The sequence below is a fragment of the Schistocerca serialis genome, chromosome 9 (assembly GCF_023864345.2).
Source record: "Schistocerca serialis cubense isolate TAMUIC-IGC-003099 chromosome 9, iqSchSeri2.2, whole genome shotgun sequence".
Taxonomy (NCBI): Eukaryota; Metazoa; Arthropoda; class Insecta; order Orthoptera; family Acrididae; genus Schistocerca; species Schistocerca serialis.
The window spans coordinates 45,165,196-45,180,287 of NC_064646.1; positions in this window are offsets into that span (position 1 = coordinate 45,165,196).

Sequence of the window (15,092 nt, forward strand, 5' to 3'; positions counted from 1 at the left end):
TACAGGCAACCATTGGAAAGAGTTCACTAGTTAAACAGATACTTGTATCCAGGTTACACCCAACAGCAAGTCACATAGGCAAGATATTTAAGGAATTTTAACATATTTATCTGGACTTACACCCCCCCACAAACACAAAATCTGTATTGAATATGTCACTCTATTCCAGCAAGTTGTTAACCATCTCCCACATAGTACAACTGGCTTTACACCTAAGGAATTACTGTTTGACAAAAGATAAGTAGATGATTGGAAAAAACCTCTACCCAAGGTCCCTAGGAAGGAAATATTGCACGAAGAGAAAATGTGTCACACACTGGTCAGCACTGAAGAAAAGCTGAGTGCAGAAAACAATTGTTATGATAAGGAATTAAGATGCACTGTAGATTAACATGTTGGACAAGAAGTACTCCTCAGGACTTATCCAAAACCAACAAATTATGGTAAGTTGAATAGCAAGTGGCAACTGTTGTACACAGGGCCACTTGTTATATCAAAAATCCCTTACCCCGGAGTCTATAAGTTAGTATACTTAAACAGTGGAAGGTAAAACGACTATACCCACACAAATATTTACGTGAATTTGTGCACTAAACAAAATTTGACACTGATGAAGCACGACCTGGAGGAATGTGTATAAGTGTATATAAGAGATGGCCTGCTGTTTAATTGAATACACTTATTGCAAGTGATGTTCAGTATTAATTAAAGATTTCATTTTTGCCTATGTCATGTGTGTTTCCTTTTAGGATGCAGGTTTCAGTTATGTAAGATTTTTATTTCATGTTTACAGGCCAGAGTAGCTCAAAAAACATTAATCTCGCTCAGCGTGAGAAATTCATTAATTTGACACTATACTGTTTAAACACACTGTAGGCATGCGATTGGTAAGTAGTGAAATTAGTTGAGGACAGAACTGTGCAGGCGCACTAACTTGCTTTAAGGTTGACAGCTTAGGTAAGTTGATGGATCACTGCCAGATGACGATAGCAAAGAAGAGTCACTCGCTGCATTTAGAAAAACCTTATAACATGAGTTGACTACTAAGGAAATAAAATGTCTATAGTACAGAACTAAACTACACAAAACTAGCTATGCGCTGTGTACAAGTTATTTACATTTATACAAGTGGCTATCTACACGAGGAATAAAGACATAAAAGAGGATTGTGCCCTGCCTAAGACAACACTTTTCTTTCCAGGTGCAGTTAAGATGACATCGGCAGTAGTAGCATGGGCACTGAAGAATACTGGAAGCTATTAGTGGCCAAATATGCACTTTGTTTTAAGTTGGTATTTAAGTATACAAATATGTGTGAGTGTGATGGTTTGAATGTGTGCATGAAAATCTACAGAACGCCAGATGTATAAAAAGGCTGAACTTAGGTCTTGTGCTACAAAATGAAAAGGTGTCAGACCGAGCATAACAAGTCCATGTGACTGAGGACAGCACCAAGCAAGAGTTATTGCAGTACATTTTGACACGACTGCAATTGTCTCAACATTGTTTTACACTTGTTCATTGGCACAATTCTTGTAGAGAGATATTCATGCACAATAGAATACACAAGAGTCATATCACGTAGCAAAAGAAGTATAAGTCACTGACACTTAAGTACACAGTTTACAGTCGATGATGACACTTGTATAACACAACACTGTACTGTCAGAATGTACTGGTACGTAATAAACATGAAGTAAGTGGATTGATACAAATAGATAGTCGTGAAATGATGTGGTCAATAGTTCTCTCGTGATGTACGAAGGACTGCAGCAGTATAGTAACAACTGAATGCATCTTCCTGCCTATAACATTTCCTGTACACCAGTAGTCACATCTTAGTAAACTTGTCAGAGGCCTAGCTAAGCGTAGTTATGTAGGCTTATTGCGATTTCATTTTATGAAGCTTTCCTTCTTCTGCACCTGTAAGGATGGATATTCATATCAGGTGTGGTGTATGAATACAAAACTTATACACATCATGTGATAATGTTGTATGCAAATATTTTGTCAGTACTGGAAAATGAGATTGAAAAAAACAACAATCTGCGTAATGTTAAAGTGAGATGAGACTATTTGCTCACAAATGAAAGCCTGAGAAAAAAATGTAACACAAATTATAATGAAAAAACTGAAAGATGTTGACATAAAAACACAAGAGGCATAGGTTCTTTAAATGGCGTACACATAAAAATAAATATTCACACCATCTCCGTATGGCAAAGATATTGTAGGGCTGTATGACTAAATCTCTGCTGACAAAAAAATTGAAGAACAAAAATAGCAATTATTTTATGTATCTCATTTGTCTCTTTTCACCAATCTAGGTGTCTGTCAGTCTTCTGAGATGGTGCGAGAAAGGCGGATGTAATCGAGTTGTCTCAGTATTGTGTTAAGTAAAAGTCCTCATATGCGGGAGTCACAAGTTTTTCATTGTAGTACTAACCTATGTCCTAATTTCCTTCTCCCGATGCGACGAGGGCTTGCATTTTAAAATTCAGTTCTTCGGAGATGAATTCAACTCTAAGAAAAAATAGCTGCCGCAGTCACACCGGCTTTGTTGTGAGTCGTCGGGGAGAAACGGTAAATTACCAAGCTGCACACAAAAACTGCGAGATTTACATTTAATGTTTCAGAAAGCATCTGTGCCTGTATGCATTTCTGGGAAGACAATTTTTTGAGTGGCTCCCTGATGACTGATGCAGATATCTCTCTCCCCAACCAATATACGCTACAGCTGGAACTGTCTTCAGCTGTCTAGAAAAAGGTTATTTTGTTAACACTTTCATTCCCAAATGCTTTTTGTCTGGCAATGAAAGTCAATTTAGTAGTGGTTATTTTAAAAGTTCATTAGAAAGATACAACGTGAAATGTGAAGATTTTGAAATATCACCTGCGGAGTAATCCAGCAGGAAGAGTAATGACAACTGGGTACACACTGTCACACATTCTGCTCAGAAAAATGCACCAGACTGGAGGGCATGCTGTCCACATTAAAAACTATTTTAAATGAAATGCCTCACTTAACTACAGGGTTAGTTCCTTTGGAAATTATGGAAAGGAGATGGTTGCAGAATCACTGCTTTCATTGTTTCTTGGCCTAGAGGAGATAAGCAGAAGTGCTGAAATAAGATTAAGGTATAATGATTTAGCCTTGGAACCTGAAATCCAAATTAGAGATAGGATTATGATACCGACATATAGGCAAAGCTCACTATTTCATAAAGGAGTAAGGAAATTTTTCCATCTTTGCCAATGTCTTTGGGGAGTGACTCAAATTATTCACCCTAAGGCCTCAATGTTACAGGATTCAGTGCACAAAACTATTAAAGAATTATACAGTATCTAAAATGTGTGGAAGCATCACAAAGTACAGTAGAAGAACTTATTTTGAAATATAAAATAATCCAACCACCAATATAACAATTAAAGGTACAGCAATACTTTGTATTTTCATAGATCGTTTACAGGATGTTAATTTTAAATGGGGAAAGGCTGTTTTGTAGTTCTGGAAATCTTTTAAAAATTTTAATTCATTCATTCAGCTTCCATAATTATCATTTACTAATTACTTGATAAGAAAATATCATAGTGACTATCTCTGGTTGTGAGGGAGTAGTCTTAACCTTTTGAGTCCCAAATAGTATGGAGAGAATAAAAATTGAATTTTAAATTTTTTCGCCAAATTAACCTATATTATCATAGTAAGCAATGAATACAAAAAGAAATTGGCAAGAAATAATCAATTATTGTTTTAAGGGCGTGGTTTCAATCTGTCACCACTGGGACATACAAAGTATTAATCGCCCATCATTTTACGCAGTATATTTGAAAGCAATTTCACATTTTTCCTAGATGCAGTCCCTCAGCTTGAAACTTCCAAGAATACATAAAGCCTAAAACAAACTATAGTCTTAACTAACAAGCAAAAATGAACCTAAAATTTAATAAATTTATGTAAGAAATACATACTGCCCCACTGCTTTCATTTCGAAACCAATCATAAAAGCAATACTACAAACTTAAATATACATTACAGGAACTTCACGAACACTTACTTCCATTGCCTATGATCTCTATATAGAAAATCTCCTAAAATCACACAGCACAATCTCTGCACTGACTGTTGCTTTAAACACAGTCTGCTATAGTGCACTACATCTTTGGAAGTTCCTCAGTGCACCACTAAATGTCTTCGACTTGCAATGGCATCGATGGTTTCATGTGAAAGGCAAAATTAATGAAATGGTAATTTGCAGGTGAAACCACTTGTGCTCAAAGGGGTAACTGGTTCGAACACAAAAGAAATGAGGAGTGGCATTGGATAAGTAAGGAGAGACTACCTGAAATATTGATTCTGTTCTTACCTGAGGCTGTAGAGGTGTAGCAGAAACATTAACAGCTGTCACACTGGTATTTGCAGCCCAGTGAGTACACGTGAGAAAGTGTTATAAAATATTTTTGATCTTTAAGTATGTGTATTTGTATCTTAGTTACTCAATTTTGTAATACCACAACCCCTTTTGGCAACCTGTATCCTATTCCAGTCACATCTCCAGTCTCCTGAAGAGGGCATATATACCAGGGGGGGACCCAAAAGAAACCGGACTCCGAGGGTGCTCCCACTCATAGACGTAGTGCAGCGTTCTCACACTAAATGGTGTTAGTAGAGACCTTCATGAAACAGCTGTGCAGACGACGTCAGTGTAGAGCTGAACGTGCAAGTGTGGTATTGCGTTTCTCTGACTGTTGGCGGGTTACCTCTGTGAAGTCGTTATGGCAACTTTAAAAGAACAAAGAGTGTGTGTGAAATTTTGTTTCCTGCTTAAAAAAACTGCAACGGAGACACACCAAATGCTTCAGAAGGTTTCTAGGAGGACGCTATGAGCTGCACATAGGTTTTCGAGTGGTTTGGGTGCTTTACACGTGGTGAGATGTGTGTTGAAGACCAAGCTCGTTGACGCCCTTCAACATCGCGAAATGAGGAGAACATTGAAAAGGTCCACCATAAGATCAACAAGGATTGTCGCCAAATGATCGACCAAATTTCAGCAGAGACAGGAATCAGTTGGAGCTTGTGCCAGCGAATTTTGAGTGAGGATTTGCACATGAGATGTGTTGCTGCTAAATTTGTTCCGTGCCTTCTCACACAGGAGCAAAAAATCATCCGCATGAATGTGTGTCAGGACTTGAAATCAGAGACTGCGCGTGATCCAAACTTCTTGAACAAAGTCATTACAGGGATGAGAGTTGGTGTTACGGGTATGACCCAGAAACCAAGCTAGCATCAAGCCAGTGGAGGACTCCCAACTCTCCCAGACCAAAAAAAAAAGGGAAGTGAGGTCAAATGTGAAGACGATGATCATTGTCTTTTTTGATGTTCGTGGAATTGTGCATCGGGAATTCGTACACCCTGGCCAGACTGTTAACCAGCACATTTACTTGGATGTTTTAAGGCGTCTGCGAGAGGATGTGAGGAGGAAACGCCCAGAACTTTGGCAATCAGGTGACTGGTTTCTGAATCATGACAACGCTCCTGCACACACGGCCTTACAAGTAACCCACTATTTGGCATCTCAGAGGTGGCCTGTCGTTCCCACGCTCCGTATTCACTGGACCTAGCCCCGTGCAACTTTTTCCTATTTCCACGAATGAAAAAAATGCTAAAAGGGGAGCGTTATGACGATGTGGAGGCGGTAAAAACAGCTTTGCAAAGGGCACTGGACAATATCAAACTTAAAGAGTTCCAAACATGCTTCCAACAGTGGGAAAAGAGACTTGACAAGTGCATCACATGTAATGGAGAGTATTTTGAAGGTGACTGAAGTAATTTTGTAAAAAGGTTCATCAATAAATGTGACAACAATCTGGCTTCTTTTGGGTCCCCCCTCGTATACAATATTAGTAATTTATATCTAAAAACAATGATGATGTGACTTACCAAACGAAAGCGCTGGCAGGTTGATAGACACACAAACAGACACAAAAAATTCAAGCTTTTGCAACCAACAGTTGCTTCATCAGGAAAGAGGGAAGGAGAGGGAAAGACGAAAGGATGTGGGTTTTAAGGGAGAGGGTAAGGAGTCATTCCAATCCTGGGAGCGGAAAGACTTACCTTAGGGGGAAAAAAGGGCAGGTATACACTCGCATACACACACATATCCAATATTAGTAATTTACATTAATTTAAATTATTGTTTTGACATTTTTTACGTTGGCCCCCACCAGTATACAAGGTGTCCCATTTATCTTGACCACACTAAATAACTCTTTGTCCAGATGCAAATTACACAATATTTCAAGCAAATGTTCTTTAGCAGTCGGGGGGACATCAATCAGAATGATTGCCTTCACTGTAGCTTTGTTTCTTACAAAGATGTGAACAGCAGTATGATTTTTTAAATGGCACACTATATGTTTTATTCGGTAATTCATTTCCTCTACTAAAGACGTATTCAAAAACATATCACTGAAACACAACGTTATTAATTACATAACACAACAATGAGTCGTGCTTGGGTAGCTCAGATGGTAGAGCACTTGCCCGCGAAAGGCAAAGGTTCTGAGTTCGAGTCTCAGTCTGGCACACAGTTTTAATCTGCCAGGAAGTTTCATGGCAGAACAGTAATTGCAATACTGTTTTCTCATGTACAGGTAGATTTAGTACAGTAGTTTAGCCCTTTTAAATACCGTTGTGAAGAGTAGGCATACAGTAAAGGCTGTCCTTTCTACAAACTGTATCGGCATAATGTTTCTTTTATGGTTGTTGTTGAAGGTAGGCGAAATGCTACGCAGGTAGCGGAACTGTACAGAGAGTGATATCCTGACAAGAACCCACCTTCCCGACAGATGTTTTCTCGTCTTGTTGCGACGCTTCAGGAAACGGGAAGTTTCAACCCATGACAACACAATCATCATAGCACTCATACAAACGAAGCTGCCGGAGTTACTGTTCTCACTTCATTGCTATGAATCCACAAGTGAGCACACAACAGCTTGAACATTCCTAAAACTAGTGTACATCGTATTCTTACACGTTGCTGGTTCCATCCTTACTATGTACACCTGCATCAAGAATTGCATGGGAATGGTTTCCAGAATCATGTACAGTTCTGTCAGTGGGCACAGCAGCAAATCCTTGCCAACCCGAACTACTTCTCCAGTGTTCTATTTACTGATGAATGTTCGTTCTCTAACAAAGGAAGTAAATACAAGGAACATGCATTATTGGTCCAGTGACAACTTACGATGGCTTAGACAGGTGGAAGATCAGCGTCAATGGGGAGTTAATGTGTGGTGTGGGATGCTTGGTACTACAATTATTAGCCCTTATTTCATCAATGGCAGTCTAAACGGCACAGCATATGCCAACTTCCTCAGATGAATTTTCCTCCTCTTCTGGATGAAGTGCCGCTAAGAACCAGAATTCTGGTATCAACACGATGGATGTCAAGTACATAATGCCTTGCATGCATGTCGTGTTCTGAACTGAATGTGTCCTGCCAGATGGATTGGTCAAGGAGGAACAGTTACTTGGCCTACTAGGTCTCCTGATTTAAATCCTCTGAAGGTTTTCTTTGGGGATGCATTAAAGATGTTGTCTATCGCGATATTCCAACAACTCCAGACCACCTCCAGGAACGAATTGTGCTTGCTTGTAATTCTCCTCAACAGGCAACGCTGGAAGCAGTAAATAATTCTTTCATTCAACGGACCACTTTGAGCAGCTTTGAATGTTCTGTTTCTGGGCAATGGTACAGGAGAGTCACAGCCAACTTTGTGTTATGTTTTTACTTGGTTTTCATTTGTTTTCTGATAACTCCAGCAAGTGAACGAGTTTGTGATCATCATGGGCTCAAAGTCAATGCTGTGTTATGTCATTAATAACATTGTGTTTCAGTGAATAGTACACTGTGATACATTTCTGAATAGGTCTTTAGGAGAAGAAATGAATTGTTGTTGTTGTTGTTGTGGTCTTCAGTCCTGAGACTGGTTTGATGCAGCTCTCCATGCAACTCTATCCTGTGCAAGCTTCTTCGTCTCCCTGTACTTACTGCAACCTACATCCTTCTGAATCTGCTTAGTGTATTCATCTCTTGGTCTCCCTCTACGATTTTTATCCTCCACGCTGCCATCCAGTGCTAAATTGGTGATCCCTTGATGCCTCAGAACATGTCCTACCAACCGGTCCCTTTTTCTTGTCAAGTTGTGCCACAAATTTCTCTTCTCCCTAATTCTATTCAATACGTCCTCATGAGTTATGTGATCTACCCATCTAATCTTCAGCATTCTTCTGTAGCACCACGTTTCGAAAACTTCTATTCTCTTTTTGTCCAAACTATTTATCATCCACGTTTCACTTCCATACATGGCTACACTCCATGCAAATACTTTCAGAAACGACTTACTGACACTTAAATCTATACTCGATGTTAACAAATTTCTCTTCTTCAGAAACGCTTTCTTTGCGATTGCCAGTCTACATTTTATATCCTCTCTACTTTGACCATCATCAGTTATTTTGCTCCCCAAATAGCAAAACTCCTTTACTACTTTAAGTGTCTCATTTCCTAATCTAATTCCCTCAGCATCACCCGACTTAATTCGACTACATTCCATAATACTCGTTTTGCTTTTGTTGATGTTCATCTTATATCCTCCTTCCAAGACACTGTCCATTCCGTTCAACTGCTCTTCCAAGTCCTTTGCTGTCTGTGACAATTACAATGTCATCGGCGAACCTCAAAGTTTTTATTTCTTTTCCATGGATTTTAATACCTACTCCAAATTTTTCTTTTGTTTCCTTTATTGCTTGCTTGATATACAGATTGAATAACACCGGGGAGAGACTACACCCCTGTCTCACTCCCTTCCCAACCACTGCTTCCCTTTCATGTCCCTCGACTCTTGTAACTGCCATCTGGTTTCTGTACAAATTGTAAATAGCCTTTCGCTCCCTGATTTTACCCCTGCCACCTTTAGAATTTGAAAGAGAGTATTCCAGCCAACATTGTCAAAAGCTTTCTCTAAGTCTACATATGCTAGAAACGTAGGTTTGCCTTTCCTTAATCTTTCTTCTAAGATAAGTCGTAAGGTCAGTACTGCCTCACGTGTTCCAATATTTCTACGGAATCCAAACTGATCTTCTCCGATGTCGGCTTCTGCCAGTTTTTCCATTCGTCTGTAAAGAATGTGTGTTCGTATTTTGCAGCTGTGACTCTTAAAACTGTCATACCACTGTTCATATCTTTATAAAAAACAAAGCTACAATGAAGGCAATCCTGCTGATTGATGCCCCCCTGATGGCTAAAGAACATTTGCTTGAAACATTTTGTAATTTGCATCTGGACAAACAATTATTTAGAGTGGTCAAGATAAATGGGACACCCTGTATAGAATGAAGGAATCATGTGGGATTAAAAACTAAAGTATGGTCATAATTTACACACAATACAAACTACAGGTACATGGTAGGAATAATGGAGTAATTAACAATTAAAGTTCTGATATTTCAAGTCCTCGAGAGAGAGAGAGAGAGAGAGAGAGAGAGAGAGAGAGTGCCAATTTTATGTTTTTTTAAGCCAGAAACTGTTCATTCTCCTGACACAAATATGACATCTTGATTTTTCAGACAGAATTAAACATGCTCATGTTCTACTTGGTGTCAGTTAATAGAATTGTAAGTACGACTATAAAGAAATATAAAATTTTACTTGTACAAAATTTAATTAACTGAATTTAGGCCTTCTCATTCGATAAAACTAATCGCTCTGTTCACCTGAAAATGATAGGATGGCTTCACTTTAAGTTAGTAAAATAATATATGCAAATTAACGAAATATATTGTTGTAATGATAAAACATGTATTTTATAGTCTTAATATAAACAGATTCTTTCCTATCTTTGTATGAAGCTATTCACCGTTATTCCATGTAATTTGGGAAGATGTATGTAAAAACTTTAAATGTTAAATATGCAAAATTCAATACATAACAATAACAGTAACTGTTTAAAATCACATAAATAGAGGTAATATGAATGCTGCCGTAAGTCAGTCTTACGTCAATCTGAGACCTAATTTTGTATCGACAGCATGTAGTCAGACTTGGAACGTTTGCCACTGAACATATAGCGTGTAAAATAAAGTTCTCCGTCAACAAGAAGTACTGAAACTTACTTATACCATTACACGATTCCCATGTGGCAACGCAGTAACATCAAGATGCAGCTACGCCAGCATCAAGAAGCACCACCCTCGATTACACAAGATACTTGTTTTTTGGTGGAGGATATCCGTAATAAGATGTGGTGTATTTAACATCGTTTTTATTGTGTTAAGTGACGATACACATCCCAAACTTCACCCACAAAAAGATTTTCGCCCATTATACTAAAATTTCAATTATGTTCTTTGTCACTGTTGCCAGAGATGATGGGTTTACCACTACCGCAACCGCAGTGAAGAGGAGGTACTGCAGATGACTGCTGCCCCTTCTGGACCTCATTATAACATTGATACAATAATTGTATTTTACTGGAAAATGAATGACAAAATGTAATTCCAAATGCACCTTAATGATACTGCAAAACAGTCTGAATTCTGCCATCTGTTAGTCAATATTTATCTATAACATTGTGTCGGAATTTATTTCTCTGTCCAATCAATCAAAAAATATAAAGTAATTATTTAATGTGTGACTGATGATTTTATCTCCTGAGTTAACTGAATTTTTGATGTCAATGAAATTAAATTTCATGTTATGCGTCTATCAAAGATTGACATAAGAGCCTGATATCTTAAAAATCAAAGCGAGTTGCAGGAATAATCCACACCTTTGATCATTATTGGAAAAAATCAGCAGTTTTATGAGGACAAATGAAAGTAATACTTCGTCAATTTAGTACCTCTTAATGAACAAACCTGTTAATTAACTACAAACTGAAGTTGACTGATTTTAATTCAGGACATAGCTAGAGGTGGCACCCTGGTAGGAAGAAATTCAAACAGTGTCAGGCCCATTAACTGAAAAACACACTTTCTCCAAACTTTATACATTGGATCCAGGGCTATAATGCTGCACTGGGTTACTTATATAGTTAAGGAATGTGTAACAAAACAATGTATTTCATTGTCACAGTAAGGATAGGAACATTTAGTCGGCGAAAAGATAGAGGTATTGTTATAGTTCAGGAGGTCTCAGGATGAATAACTTAAGTAAAATATACGTTAAATATATACATTATATATGTAAATATATACGTTATATATGTAAATAGCATACATAATTCATAGGGGGAGTCGCTGGGCCTGTAATTTGTAAACAGGTGAGATGATGATGATGATGATGATGATGACGATGACAATAATGATAATAATAATAATAAGTCAAAGTGTGGCAGGAAGTTGACAGTAACTGGCTACATTTGTGGTTCCCTTGTTTTATCAGGTCCTTTGTACCTGGGGTGTTGCAAGAGTGGAAAGTCTGAACTGACAGTTGTATGGAAGCAATTTGTCATTGGGGCCAATGCTGCTCTGTTGCAAATGGTTAGTAATAATTCAATTAGGAGCCAGTGTTCTTCCATTATGGTCACTGTTCGATGCTTTCACATCCATACTTACACATGAGTATGTACGTAACTCCTGTGGAACTCCCTATATGTTGTTGTTGTTATCTTCAGTCTGAAAACTGATGCAGCTCTCCATGATACTCTATCCTGTGCAAGTCTCTTCATCTTCGAATTATTACTGCAACCTACATCCTTCTCAGTCTGTTTACTGTATTCATATCTTTGTCTCCCTCTCTCATCTGCAATAATGCATTCACTAAGCAGTTCATAGTAGCTTAACTGCATATCTACTTTCCTATTCATCATTAATCCCATTCCTGCATTATAACCCTGTATTCACCTGACCTGAAGTCCTGTTCCACCTGCCATCGAACTTGTGTAATTCCCACTATAACTTCGATGTATTAACTTCCTTTTTAAAATTTTCTAATCTACCTGCCCAATTAAGGGATCTAACATTCCATGCTCCAATTTGTAGAATACCAGTTTTGTTTCTCCTGACGATGATATCCTTCTCAGTAGTCCTCACCCCAGAGACCTGAATGGGGGACTATTTTACGTCTGGAGTATTTTCCTCGAGAGGACACCATGACCATTTAACCATACAGTAGAGCTGCATGCCCTTGCTCTACACGGCTCTAGTTTCACCTTGCTTTCAGCTGTTCGAAGTACCAGCACAGCAAGGCCATTTTGGTTGATGTTACAAGGCCAGACCAATCAACCATCCACACTGTTGCCCCTGCAAGTACTGAAGAGGCTTCTGCCCCTCTTCAGGAACCACACGTTTGTCTGGCCTCTCAACAGATGCAGCTGATAATCAGTAGAAGCTGTATCCGATGTATTCTGGTTACCAGAACATACGCCTAATTAATCCTTTCTGCGTCTGCGATTCCAAATGGCATCATTAAGTATTCCTGGCTTTTTGGAGCTTCCCAATGCTTCAATGATACTGTTTAGCATTGCTTCACGTAGTTCCAAGTTTGGCCAACAGATCACAGTGGCGTTTGCTTTCATGACTTGCCGTTTGTTTGAAATGCAGAACAAAGAAGTGTCGTGAGTTGTGCTACTGCATTTGTGAGTGTACAATAACTGTTGTGTTTAGTTTTATTCTGTGTATACTGAACTACTTGGTTATGGAACCAACTTTACGTAGTTCCCCAAGGGCAATGGAAAGAAATACAGTAAGTTTACAATACAGTTATGTATGCATTTTTTGAGTAATTATTATGTAATTTCTATTGATGCCATTTGGAGTCATTGTTTTATTTATGAACCAATAGCTTCAAAAGAACTTTTGCAATGGATATGGCATATGTGCAACATATACAGTAAATATTCATCACAAAAAACTTTTCCCCAATTTTTTTATAAATGTGACGCACAAAGGGTTAATTAGTGCCTCTAATTTGTTCCTTCAAAACATGAATTAAGTTTTATTATACCTCTCATAAACAAGACGTACCTGTTGTGACAAAGGAATGTTGTGGGTCAGTTGAAGTATTTATGTATGTTCTTGTCTGGGAGGAATTGGGTACCCTCAGTTTTGATACTGGTGCAATAAGTTATAATACTGCTAATCATAGATAATCATGCAACTGTCCACAGCTTGATACTCTACAGCACATGTGCTAGTTTGGCCTCAACAAAGTATGTTTCTGAAATAAAAGATAATTGCTCTTTGTAGCACAAGGGCTTAGTATTTACTCTGACAGCAACTGGACTGGGTATGCTTCAAAATAAGCCACCTATAGGAAAGTAATAATGAATGTGTCCTATTTACAACTAAAGATTTATGGCTCGACACATTAAATGCATCTGAAGCAAAGGCAAAAGGTCTTATTAAAAATGTCACAATCAAACAATTAAGTCAAAGAATATGGTCAACCTAAGAAACAATTGTTATTGTAGCTTTTTTTAGGAGAAAGCATGTACATGAACTGGCACTTCATATAATTTAACAGAGTACATAATGTATTCACATTACTATTGAGACTAATACGAGACGACAGGAGACAGCGAGCACGCACAGTGCAGAGTGTGTTTAACTTTTATAGAGTTATTTCATCTCTAGGGTGATTTGTTACATAACCGGAATACTTACTACAGAATACATTTAGTGCCCATCATTCTGGAAACAGGTTCAAAACCAGAATTTGTACTACTATTATAGTTAAGATAATACTGGTAGTGCACAGATTTGCTTAAATTTTGTAGAGAAATTAGAAATTCTGTATCCTCTGAAGTGTGAATGTGTACGAATATGTTAAATGTCTTCAAAATGGATTCAGGTTTATAATTTTGATGTGATTATTAATGAAAGAACCTAGGTTTGTAAAATAATGAAACTACATTTCTTATTAATTTTCTGAAAGTTGAAAACCACTGAACACATACTGCTTATTTAACTATAACACCTTCTGTCAAGGAATAATATTTATTTTGTTGTAAATGTAAAAAATTTTCATAGGATCACAATTCTATAGATAATTTAATATTCCACTAGCCAATTAACAAACAAAATATGACACATTTAAGAGCCTATGTGGCACTAAGGTGTCATTTATGTAGCAACCTTAAAACCTAATGTTACTCAGATCAGGAATAAAGTGTTTCAAAATATTAACCTGGACAATGATATCTTTTCCCAGCTGAGTGATGTTAGGTATGCAATGATCAGTTATTTGAATGTATATCATTACATGTTTATCAATGTATTAAATAAATATGAGGTTTTTATTTGTTACATGTCGAGGGTTCGAGTTTGTGACCACACGATCCAGTTCTTATCAACAGACACAGAGTGAGCAGTGCAGGTCACTAAAAAGAGTCAGCCTACGGCAACCGCTCGGGAGAAGTACTCAACTGCATTGTCGAGAACATAGCAGCACATTATTATATTGGACTGAAACTAATTTTTAAATAACATATGTTCACTTCTGTATCAATTCTTAAAGAGTTCTCATTAAGTCTGTCATGTTATTAAGTTACTGGATGTTGCCGGATGATACCAGGTGGTTGCAATTACGATGCAGCTACTCGTGGAGGCCCAGTGGGGACTGTAATTGTCACACAGCAGCAAAACTTAGTCAATATGCTAATGCATTAGTGGCCACCAGATGCAAATTTGGCACTGTACACTGTTTGTATGACAGTAGAATATCAACACAGTTATTTGACAAGCCATAGAGAGTGTGATTAGTATGGCTATTGAAAAGAGATACCGTGTGGCATTAGTGAAACTACTTGATGTTAACGGCAGCAATTACAGTGCTGCACTGAGAGAGTATTGCCAATTGAAACAGAGAAGAGGCCCGATATCATTAAATGGTTTAAAGAAGATGATGATAAAATTCTAAAACATGGGTGAGCTTGATGTGGCATCTGGAAGAGGAAGGTGTACTATCCCAGTGGAAGTTATTGACAAGAGTGCTGTAGCTGTAACTGACTGTGCAGCAAGTGCCTCAGCTAGTGTCATCCCATGGTCAACAGTATTGATAATTTTGCAGTCCATATTACACTGGTAC